We start from the raw sequence: 12,103 nt of genomic DNA, 5'->3' as shown, positions 1-12,103 counted from the left end.
GTCACAGCACGGCACAACTGGATTGGGTCTTTTGATTCTGGTAATAATTCTTTTAGCAGGAAAGCAGTTACAGCACAGCCCGGCTGTTTCTTTTGTTCCCCTTAGGTTTCTTGGGGTGAATTCTGGTTTCTGGAATTTTAAGGCCAAGCTGAGAATGGTTCAGCTATAGAATGACAAACAGCATGACAATTTTCCAGGCATATCGCATCACTGTTACCTGGCGTCATTTGTATTTGCAAACACAAATCTGCAATCAATATCAGGATTCTTAGGAATCAGGGTACGACTCACCAGATTTCAAAATGCAAAGGGTACGATCGGCTTACAAATCATCATGGCTGGTGTTTTCGCAAAACAGACCTCAATACGGGGACCCACTCGTCGTGATATCTCACTAAACACTGCTCACCGTTCAGGAATCGGGCGTGCAGTACTCTGGAGGAATCGCATCTCACTTTGCAGGGGCCGCCTTTACTCTCCGATCCCGATGTGGCAGCCTCGTCTCTCTTTTAGCGATGTGACATCAATCCTGAGGGTTCCTATTCGGGCACCATTTAAAAGATTAAAAGAACTATTGAGGCTTAATACCACTTAATAGAAATACGCCAGTCACGAGTACAATGGTACAAGTACACTTTTATTTCACAGAACAGCTGTCTGGTCTCTCAACACCTCGCAATGTGTGGTAGCAGACACCGTGAGATGATAGAGTGCGGGACATTACAAAGACACAGGTTTATATACAATTTTCCACAATCCCGGTTACATCGTCCAGTCCTTCTTCGTGTTATCCATTCACTAGGGTTCGCAGCCAGTTCACATAACTAATACAGATTCAAACAACTATACATTGTTCAAGGTTTTCCTCAAACACTAGACATGTTTTTCTGCACATAAGACACAATGTTAACATTCTTTACTTTACTCATTTGTGTTTGTCAATCGATTGTTCTTGAGTTTGAAGTCAGTTTATTTTCAAGGAGCCAAAACAAAGATTTCTGCAAAAGCACATGTTCAGCTATTCAACATTCTGTTTCGATATTTGAACAGGAAAGATTTTGTTGGTACAGACGGCATCTAAATTACTGATCAAATACGGCTCTTGTGTCAAAGTCTGTGGTACCTCCCCGTTCCCTCTCCTCACCTGAGTCTTCTAGAGAGTTGTCAGATACCTTCTTCTTTCGGTTCCTTTTAGTTTCCTTTGGTTTCCTTTCCTTTTTCTCATGCAAGTAAGGGCGAGCTCCCTCGGAGGCCACCATGACCTGTTGGGAAACAGCATCAGGGTGAACCCCATGGAGCATGCTCCCAAACATGTCCAGGGAAAAAGCCTGATGTGGCAGAAAAAACCCTGTGTGTGATGACATTTCTGGGTTGTCAGAAGAGATGATGTCTTGAAGTAATTTCCTTCTGGTAATTGAAATGGTAGGTTAAACTTCCTTCAAAAACCAACAGCGGCTATGATTCAATCAAAAGGTACCGTCAGCGGCACTCGGTAGCAAGGGTATTGTCCTCCTGCTTCCTTACAGAAGCGGGCACAGCAGTGCCTGAACTTCCCTTCCTGGATCCTGCCGTAGATAGGAAGTACGGCAAGAGAATGGTGACAGGAAGTTTTGACACGGAATGGACATCAACGGACACCAGGAAAATGTGACTGGGAGCACAAAGGTGTGCGTGCAGAGAGTCTTCCAGAGAAAGGGCGAAACAAAGACAGAACAGTCAGGTCAGAACCAGGAACCCAAAAGTACGTGATCCATAACCAAAGCAGAGGAAATGACAGAAAAAGTGAAAACCGAAGAAAGACTAAACCAGGTAAGAGTAAAATAGAAATATTAAGAGTCAAGTTAGGCACTGTGACGAAAGAACAGAAATAGATCTACAGATGCAGTCAGATACAGGAAGGAAAGTGAGAAGTATTTAAGTGTACCCTCAAAGCTGGTGGATATCCAGAAACGATAAGTCAAAGGCGAAACAACTTGACATTGTGGGATATTCTGCTGGAGACTCGCTTGTAAATACCAGTGTTAGAAGGGAAACTCCTGACCAAGGTAAAATCAGGAGGAAGTGGAAGCCTATACAATGCTTTGCCACATCCACTCCACCTAAGATACCTGAGACCCAACTTGCGCCAGTGAGAGAGGTGGGGAGGAATCAAGTAGACCCCTCTAGGTCTAAGGCATTTCTTTGATTTATTTATTTATTTATTTATAGTGCGCTTTACACCAAGGCTAAGAACCCCTTGAAAAAGCCTATTGTAGAGAAGAGAAAAGTGCCCAACAATATTGTAGGTCATACAGTTTGCAAAGGTATTAGCATAATTGACCTAAAAACATTTGACCTAAAAACATTTGACCTAAAACATTGATCACATTTTTTTGACCTTTTTTTCAGGCACTTTTAATTAAATATACATATGGGGGTAGGTAAGGGTATAGATTAGGTTGAGAGGGAGTGGGGGGCATTGCCGGGGGGTCTCCCCCTGCATTTTAGACCAAAAAAAAGTCAAATACATTTGATCAAATGTGATTAGGTCAAATGTTTTAGGTCAAATAGACCCAAAACGTTTGCAAATGATAACTAATATACAAAAGTGTCACAGCAAAAGTCACCAAACGATTGCTGGTGGACTCAGCAAACATTTTAACTGACTGAAACATGAGATCCATCCTGGAGAGGATTAGATCCTTGTGTTCCTTAGTCTGGGAGGGACGAGTGTTAGGTAAGATTTTCATATTAATGATAAATCTTCATGACCTGTGTCAACCCCAGAACTTTTTGCTGGTCTGGTAGATCATTTTTCCTAATACCTCTATGAGTGGCAACCTTTTCCCACGCTCACAGAATCTTTGACTCTTTGTATGGGTGTCATTTGTAATACTATGCATAATGTCTTCTAAAAGTTATCCTTTGTGACAAAATGTTGGCAATAAGTGCCTATTGTTGCTGGGTTGCCCTAGGGGCTCCTCTTTTAACTTTCTCTGGCAACCTTGTGGGAACTACAGTTCCCAAGGGTAGAAAGGATCTTTGGATCCCTTTTACATTTTCTTAGGTGAGACCAGCACCCCAAACTACATGTGGAGGGCTGGGGAGATACTGAGAATCCCCTTTCTCATTTTAAATGTAACATTTATGTTACAAGGACACATTTACCTTTAATGGCTGCTGGCCATGAACCTTTTTATTAATGTGGTGCACCTTTACCGCGGGCTATTTGCACAGCCCGATAAAGGCCGCCCTGGGTGCTCATTTGACCAAAATGGCCCCTGTATTGTTTTTTCACCATTTTAGTGTTCCTTGTCCTTTCTTGTTTCTTCCTCTGACATTCAGGGTGGGAAAGTCCTTTGTGTGATTTTTATCTTTGGCAGGAATCCTATGAACTCCATGCCCAGGCTCTGCAGTATCTGTGAAGGCAGGATGCGAGGGAAGAGTCCAAAGACTCTGAAGCCCTTTGTCTTCCAGCCTGTCTGCGAGATTCCAGTTCAAACTGGGAGGCTGGCTGTCCTGAAAGTATTGCCAACCCCCCAAGTTTGAATGTTGCAAGGCTGTTTGAACTGCTGGGTTCCTGCATAAAAGTCTGATCCTGGAACATGAAGTGGTAGTCGACCACTGGAACCAAAACTGAAGAGGACGAGGAAGAATTTGCAGATGAAACAATTTCCAGTGATGGGAGAGCCTGCTGTGTAACCGAAGCCTACTGTAGCCCTTCCTTCCAATCGATCTTGGGACTCTGAAAACTAAGAACCCATACCAGACCCTGGTGGGACCCACTAAACTCAAGAAGACCTGCATTTTGAGCCATCCCACACCATGCTTCAACCTTGCGGGGCTACAATACCCCAATACCTTGGGATCTCAAGACATTGTGTGGTGCACGGTTTTCCAAATCTTGCTGAAACTTCGTGGGCAGCCTGCTGTATCCCCAGAAGTATGATTCTAGTCCTAAAAAGACCATCACCAGGGTGATGTACCTTGCAAACGACAAGAATCCAACCAGTGATGTTCTGTCTTCTTCTGGGCTCCTGAAAAAGGCACCAAATCCACAGAGCTGCATCCAGTCATGAGGAAAACGTTGCCTAGAGCCTTCCCTGTGATCCTTGCTGCAGAGGTCCTTCCAGTGTCCTGTCTTCTGTCTTCTTGATCAAGGAATTCAACAACTAGGTTTTTGGCTGCAGTTCTGAAGTCCTTGTGCACCAAAATCTTCTGTGCTGAGATACTGTGCTAACCTAGGTATTTACTTATCTTAAGTTTCTTGTGATTCCTGTGAAGTTTTGGGGTGTTTTCTGTGATTGGGAGTCCTCGCGTCCAGTGCGCCCAGGCCTCTGCTGGAATCCTCCTTGGGTGTCTTCTGTGAAGCCCCTGGACCCTCAACTAACTCTAAAGTAAAGTACTTACTTGTTCTTACAGTCTACATTAGGAACTCTGACGTTTGCTATTTAAGAACCTATCCTGACCTGCCTGTTGGACACTAGACCCTAGGGACCACCCTTCTGCTACTAAGAACATGCATGTTCCATGAATAAGGGAAAGAGTTCGAAGGATTGGGCCGTTTGCCTGGAAAAAAGAACAAGTGTTTAAAAGTTACTTACTTGCAAAAGAAGTGAGTTTGTAACTGTAAATCTGTGAGTGAACAATTGCAAACGTTATTACTTACCTTAGAAATGTTCTGCCATTCTGAAAATTATGTATACGGTTGTTCTCTTTCCTTAGAAACTATTTGGCCATTCTAACAGAAAGTAGATGTAATGGTATATTACTCGCCTGTGATTTGGCGGTGCCCCTTCCCAAGAGTTATACTGTTGGTTTCACTGCACTATTCCTGTTAGGATAAATGTATGAGTGTACCCAACTGGGTCTTGCTTCCCCTGACCTGCTGTTAGCCTGTCCAGAATCAGAATAAGTCTGCCTTCGGTTTTACCTACCTAGAATAACCTTGAGTCATTCATAAAGAGTAACATTGGGTTTTGCTTTCCCTGGTCTGCTTTATACAGACACAAAAACAATCTTATGTTTACACCTGCCTTTAAGTGGCTGATAGCTCCTGTAAAAGGAGTATAGATTTTACTTACTTTGGGCATAACTGTATAATCCTAAAATACATTTGAGTTATTGCTTCCCTTATTCTGTGAACTAAAAAGCAACTGTAATTTAATATTACATCAAAAGGGTTTACTTACCTTGAGTATAACTGTGTGATCCTAAAATAAGTTAGAGTTATTGCTTCCCTTAGTCTGTGAACTGAAAAGCAACTGTAATGTTACCCCCAAGGTCCGACTCCCCTAGAATAACTGTGTTATCCTGAATCAGAGTTATAGGTGATGTACTGTTCCTAGAATAAGTGTTCCACTATTCACAAAATGTATTTTGTCCAGTTGGGTTACTAAGTGATTTCTTGCTGAGCATTACGGTACAGCTGCTAGGATCTACTACCCTTATATTACTGAAAGTAATCTAAAAAGTAACTATTGTTTTGACTTCCCTAGAACTCCTGTTAGGTGTTCCAAATGAGGTTATAAGCTTTGGTCCGTGTACCTTCAAGCATAGTGTTGTGTTTTTCTATAATATGTTTATATGATCTGTGGTAGTACTTATTTCCCCCAAGATGTATCTGGGCCTATTTGTATTTAATTAAATGATTTATTTTTACAATACATAGGGCCTCATCACGACTTTGGTGGTAACCCTTAAAATCGGCGGTAACGCTATTAGCGCCGATTCTAAGGGTCCGTCGGATCACAAGTCCAAATACCGCCAGCGCCATTACAGCCGGCACAAGTACAGCCGGTTGTACAAGCGCCGGCCATAATAGCGCCAGGAACCATTCGCGCTAAACATCTGCAATCACGAGTCCGGCGTATGCGCAATTAGCGCCAGAAAAACGGCAGATAATCCGCCGAAAATACCTCCAGCAAAAAGCTGGAGGTAACAGAACACAGGCCACAGCAATAAGGGCCCAGGTGGAACCAATGCAAATCAGAGGCCTACAAAGGACCCACCCATGCACAACACAACCTCCCCAACACCATTACACCAGCAGGAGCAGGGAGGAAACAGCAATAAGGGCCCAGGTGGAACCAATGCAAATCAGAGGCCTACAAAGGAGCCACCCATGCACAACACACCCTCCCCAACACCATGCTGCCATTTGGAGCCGGGTGCCTTGATGTTGACTTCTACCTGCTGCGCCTGGAGCTACAGAGGCCAGCCAACCAGGCACAGGTGCACCAGCTAAAGGGCCAATTCTATGCCATTGCCCAAGTCCCGAATGTAATAGCAGCCCTGGACTGCACAGATGTGGCACTCGTACCACCCCAGGCACATGAGGCTGCCTACAGAAACTGGAAACAGTACCATTCCCTCAACGTGCAGATGACATTTGGTCCTGGCCTCACCTTCAGCCACTGCTGTGCCCGCTACCCAGGATCCACCCACGACTCCATGGTCCTGCGCAACAGTACCCTGCCGGCCTACATGGAAATGCACTGAGGCCAAAACACATGGCAACGGGGTGAGTACAAATGTATACCATAAAGCATGTCAATCCACAACTGATGGTGCCTGCCACGGAATCCATTATTCCCAATAGGTAGCACCATTACTGCAGCATTCACATTCAAGCACCTTGCACGATAAACCTTGGGCATGTCCAACACAGCAGAACACACCCATGCAGGATGCAAGAGACATGTGGCGGCACAGTGACATATGGAAGCCCCACCACAATAAAGCCTCTTGTGTGAGTAGCACCATGGCTCCGAACACTGACACAGTACAGAAATCCCACCCTGGCCACCCGACAGTAATGAAATTCTAAAGCATAAGTTGGCACATCCACAAATGCACCACACATAAGTAGGCTAAGTAATGGCAATGTACATCCCACGAACACTGTCCCCAGAATGGCCTAGCAAATGCATGGAGAACAGTAACAGAATAGTGACAACCAGCAAATGCAACTGTAGCCAATGGATTTGAGTACTGTTACATCCAGAAACATAGGCGTACCAAGTGGAGAGTACCCCATTGATTCAATCGTGCCCGTAGGACAGCACATTCCACAATGTTATAGACCAAATGACAAATATGGCAAAATCACACTGATGACAGAGCTCTTTACACCCACTGGACTTACTTTGTCCCCATACTGTCTTTCTCTCCCCTGCAGGTGATTCTGGATATCCCCAGTACATGTGGCTCATGACCCCTGTGCGCCATCTACACACGGCAGCGGAGCAGGCATACAACCTTGCCCATGCCCGTACACAGTTCTGTGTGGAGAGGGCATTTGGACTGCTGAAGGCACGCTTCCGGTGCCTCGACCGCTCGGGAAGGGCCATGATGCATGCACCAGAAAAAGTTGGCAAAATTGTACTGACATGAGCCATGCTGCACAACATCTGCTGTCGCAGAAATGTGCCACTGCCCCCTGATGCTCATGTGCAGCCACCTGAGGATGGTAGTGAGGGTGATGAAGTGCCAGAAGGTGTTGCACATGCACAAACGTTTGGGCTGAGGGGTGGGAGGTTGGCCAGAAAGGGATTGATTGATGTATTTTTTTTTTAAATGGGTAATAGTTAAATTGGAAATATGTCACTTCAACATTAAATTGTATTTGTAACAATCACTACTGTCCATGCATTGTGATTTTTCTAACGTGATCTATTTACAGTCCAACAAACCCCCCTCCCCCAGTGAACACCCAGCATACAATCCCCCCTCCCCCAGTGAACACCCAGCACACAATCCTCCCTCCCCCCAGTGAACACCCAGCACACAATCCCCCCTCCCCCCAGTGAACACCCAGCACACAAACCCCCCTCCCCCCAGTGAACTACCCTCAACTGTGCCGATAGGCACATGTGTCTTATCAGGGCACCAACAACAATGCCATGCACCACTAGGATGGTCGTGGGTGCTTTCCTTTTCCAGGCCCCTTTGGTGTGCGTGCCCTCAGGTGGCGCATAGACCGGCACCTAGGAGATGGCTCGAGGGAACCCTCCGTGGGTGTGGTAGAAGTCGAAGGGACTAAAAGTGGCAGCCAGCATGTGCTGTCGCATGAGGTTGTTTCCCTCCCTTGTTTGCTCAGCAAGTGCTGAGACTGTCTCGGTCAACTCCCTCACTCGTTGCCCGAAGCCTGTCAGGGCAGCGGTGCATTGTTCAACGACTCTGCGTGTGCGCATATTGTCACGCGCTATGTATTTGCATCCATGCCGTATTGATGGACTGACGGCCTTGATGTGACGACTCTGCACCTTGGCCATTGATTCCACCCTGGCCTGTTTGGCCTCAATAATGTCGAGTCGGCCCATCACTGCAGCCCCTGTGACGAAGGGCACCCCTGGTGTGTCATGTGCTGGCCTGCGACTTGTGCGCTGTCGGGTGGGGGGACTGCATGGGGACATTGCGTCGGCTTGGATTGGGCTGCCAGGCTCTGAGTGCCGGTCTTCTGGGCTGCCATATGATGGCGTATCCTCGTCCGGCTGTGGTGTGTGGACTTTGTGGAAGCTGTGTGCCTGGCCTTGGGCTCCCCTGGGGTGTGACCATCCCTTCGGCGTCACTTCTTCTGGGACTGTGCTGTCCTCCTGCCTGATGAGCACGTGGAGATGTTCCTCCCACGTTGGGCTCTGATCCACTGCTCTGTCCCTCAGCATGGGGGCTGTGACTGGTGGCTTGCCTGCGGCCATGTGGGTGCTGCTGCTGTCTGTTAGGGCTGCGTTGGGGTGTAGTGGGGGTTGGCCTGGTTCGTCTCCCTTCCGTGCGGCCTCTTTGTGGGGTGGTGGTGCTGGTGGAGGGGCCGTGCCGTGGACGCTGTGATGGTGTGGCCTCCTCCCCATCATCTTCATCCCGTTGGGATCAAAGTGTTCCTGTGGGGTACATAGGGTGTGGTTTGAGTTCAATGCTACATATATTTGTGTGATGCAGTTCATGCCAACAAGTGGGATTGAAGACAGTATCATTCACGCATTCTCCTTGCATTCTGTTCTGTCGCCATGTGGTGCTTGTTGTGAGTGGGTATGGAGGTAGACTGCATGGGAATGTCGGAGTGAAAAAAAATGCATGCGTGGTTGGGGTACACTACGCTCAGGGTTTTGGGGGTGTATTCATGCGCACTTCAACTCTACGTAGCTGTCCTATGGCTATGCATGTCTATCCCCTGCCCCTGTCATTCATGCACTGCACGTGCAGGGTCATCTAGGCAGCACTACGATTCAATGGATGTAGGCCTCACTTATGGGTGTATGCAGTTCCTCACACACATTTCATCCCATTTATTCACTTAGGTTCTGCATGTGTGGTTCTTTCAGCTGCATGCATTCGGGGGTGGGACTCACCTGCAGTTGGATCGATGCCAGTGCCTGCCTCCGCTCCGCCAATGCCCTCGATGGTGCCAACATCTATCAGGGCACTCATTTTCTCCTCCCATGGTGTGAGCTTGGGTGGGGGTGGTGGTGGCCCTCCTCCAGTGCCCTGCTTGCACTCCTGTGCTGTGATAGGATGCCACGGACTCGCACGCGCATGTCGTTCAGGCGCTTGCAGCAATCCTCCCCATCCCGGGGCACGCGCCCCACAGCAGTGACCCTCTGGCTGATGTTGCACCAGATTTGTGCTCTGCGCTGGCCACTTGTTTTGCGCTGCTGCAGCTCCTCATGGTGTGTCTCCACCTCCTCCACCAGTACACCTAGCTCGTGGTCACTGAATTTGGGCTTTCGCACCCTGTCCAGGGCCGAATTGTCCCTAGTGCGCTCCTGAGACATGTTTTGGGGTTGGATGGCGTGGATGGCTTCCTGGGGCTGTGATATCCAACGGATTGTGATTTCCAAGATGGCCGCCGCTTTGTTTCCCGTTCCGGTGGTGACGCGTTTCCCACGCGATATGAGCACGTGCTTTGATATGGCGGTATCGCACGGTGCACAGAATTTAAAGGTTTGCGCAATTTGCGATTACGGCATGGACCGGGGCGCGTGCACGATAAGTCGTGATTTGGCGGATTGTTCGCCGGGGACCTTGGCGTTAGTGCTATTTACGTCCGTCGGACAATCTGCTGCATTACCGCCGAAGTCGTGATCAGGCCCATAGTGTTTAAGTGTTTCTTTGGACCAATTGTATTACAATTTCATTGTACTGATTCTACATCCCTCTCTCCCTCCTAAAATACGCCTGGCTGCTCTATCTATGCTGCCCGGAACTCAGTTTGCACAGCCTTTTGCTAAGCGTGGAGTCTTGTACTGCCTCAGTTGAATGGTTTTGCAAAGCCCTTAGTTGGATTTCAGAAAAACGGTCCTAACAACAGGTAAGAATACCCACTTGGCAACATTATTAATAAAGCGTGAGGTGTCTGGTGGTATTTCCTCCTGTCCAGACATAGGGGATATGCTCCAACGGAAACACTGAACTGCCCCAGGCCTTTGGAACAGATGCCCTGCACCTGCACTGCGGAGCTATGAAGTCAGGATGAAACGGCAGATACAGGGAACAAGACTAACTAACCAGTTGACAGTCCCGGACTGTGCCTGACTGAGTGGTTGATGCTCTCACCGGGGCTGAGGTATGGGTGATTTTCTCAACAATAACTGAGACACCCTTTTAGGAGAAAAATAAGGGGAACAAGGATGCAGGGGCGGGGTGCAGCAAGCATGTAGAAAGTATGTGTGGCTGAGGACAAAGTCAATGTGTCAAATGCTTGCAGCAATCGAGCTGGGGGAGGGGAAGAAAGATATGGTAGGCACTTATTCCCTCCACCCCAGGAAAACAGAGCTGCTTATTGGGAAGATGGAGGTATGGGGTGGGGCATGGCGATAGAACTCTACATACCCACAAAGTGAGAGATGTGCAATAAATGGGACCCGCCCAGAAACCCTGAACAGAAGCGTAAAACAAGCATTGGTAATGCCACCAGTTTCGGCTTTTGTGTAGGCAGGGGAAAGACACTTGCCAGGCACAGCCATGGTGATATTAACTATCCATTGTTGGTAGCAAGTGCAAAATAGTGCAAGTACCTGGGCATCTAATAGCCCTACCTGGCAAAAGCTTAAAACGTATGCACAAGTCAAAAATGTTGGCTTGTTTTTAACAAGACTTTAGTGAAGGACATGCAGGATGATTTCGAGTGGCTGAAGGCAAGCCTGGCAAGACATTTTTATTACACAAGTAGCATGTTTACAACTGCAATTAAGTCATTAACTCTCAGAAGACTGCATTGAACAAACATTGGCAAGCACTTTCAATGCAAAGCATGATGGGAAGGCTTTATTAAAGCATGCTGAAGGAGTTCCAATGAGAAGGTGCTTTGGGCTGGCAGAGGCAGGAATGGATGGGAATTGCCAGAGAGAATAGCATGGTCGTGGGCAGGCAATGGGTGGGCACATAACCAAATACTTTAAGACTCTGTGCCCCTCCTCGCATGTCATGCCTCCCTATCTGTACTCCAATGCAATATTTTTGGCTTATAGGTGTCCGAAGCGTCATCTAATAGTCTAAACTAAAGAGGGTGTTTAGGGGGAAGGGTAGGTCGGTCAGGGGAAGTACTAATCCTGGAAGAATAAAGGAGACTGCGGGCAGGCACCTGTGGGGGCTGTAAGTTGCCTCTGCTACTCATGACAGGACCTGGCCTATCCCAATTCAGGGAGTGGGTAGAGGCTTTGTTTGGGCAGCAGAGTAGGGAAGGGACAAGAGGAGGCGTCAAACACATGCAGGAATGCAGAGAGTGGAAAATAGAGGGTTTCACTCCAGAGGAAGTCGATGATGAGGAGGATGAAATGGCTGGACCCCATGCCAACAGCCTCAACAGCCATGATACTAAAGGCAATCAAAACCAGCAGCGGGTCACCAGAAGGCCCCAAAACAGAGGCAATGGGGCTCAACGTGTAAGGCAATTATGCATTTTTCTTATGTCACAGCTATTTCCAATGATTTGTATGGCGGAGATGAGGGGCAGAATGCGACTTTCCTTTCGGATGCCTCCCTTCCTCTCCGCCATTCAAATCCATCAGCATTTGCGCAAGCATGGATTTTTATGCCGGTGTGAATGCTGTGGATCCCTATGTGCTTTGCTGAGTTTATGTGCCAGCAAAAGGCTGGCACACCCCAAGGGATCCATTGTAAACCCTGC

The sequence above is a fragment of the Ambystoma mexicanum genome, chromosome 2q (genome assembly GCF_040938575.1).
Source record: "Ambystoma mexicanum isolate Mex_15411 chromosome 2q, UKY_AmexF1_1, whole genome shotgun sequence".
In the NCBI taxonomy this organism is placed as follows: domain Eukaryota; kingdom Metazoa; phylum Chordata; class Amphibia; order Caudata; family Ambystomatidae; genus Ambystoma; species Ambystoma mexicanum.
The sequence above is the reverse complement of the archived record's forward strand: the minus strand, read 5'-3'. Positions refer to the sequence as shown.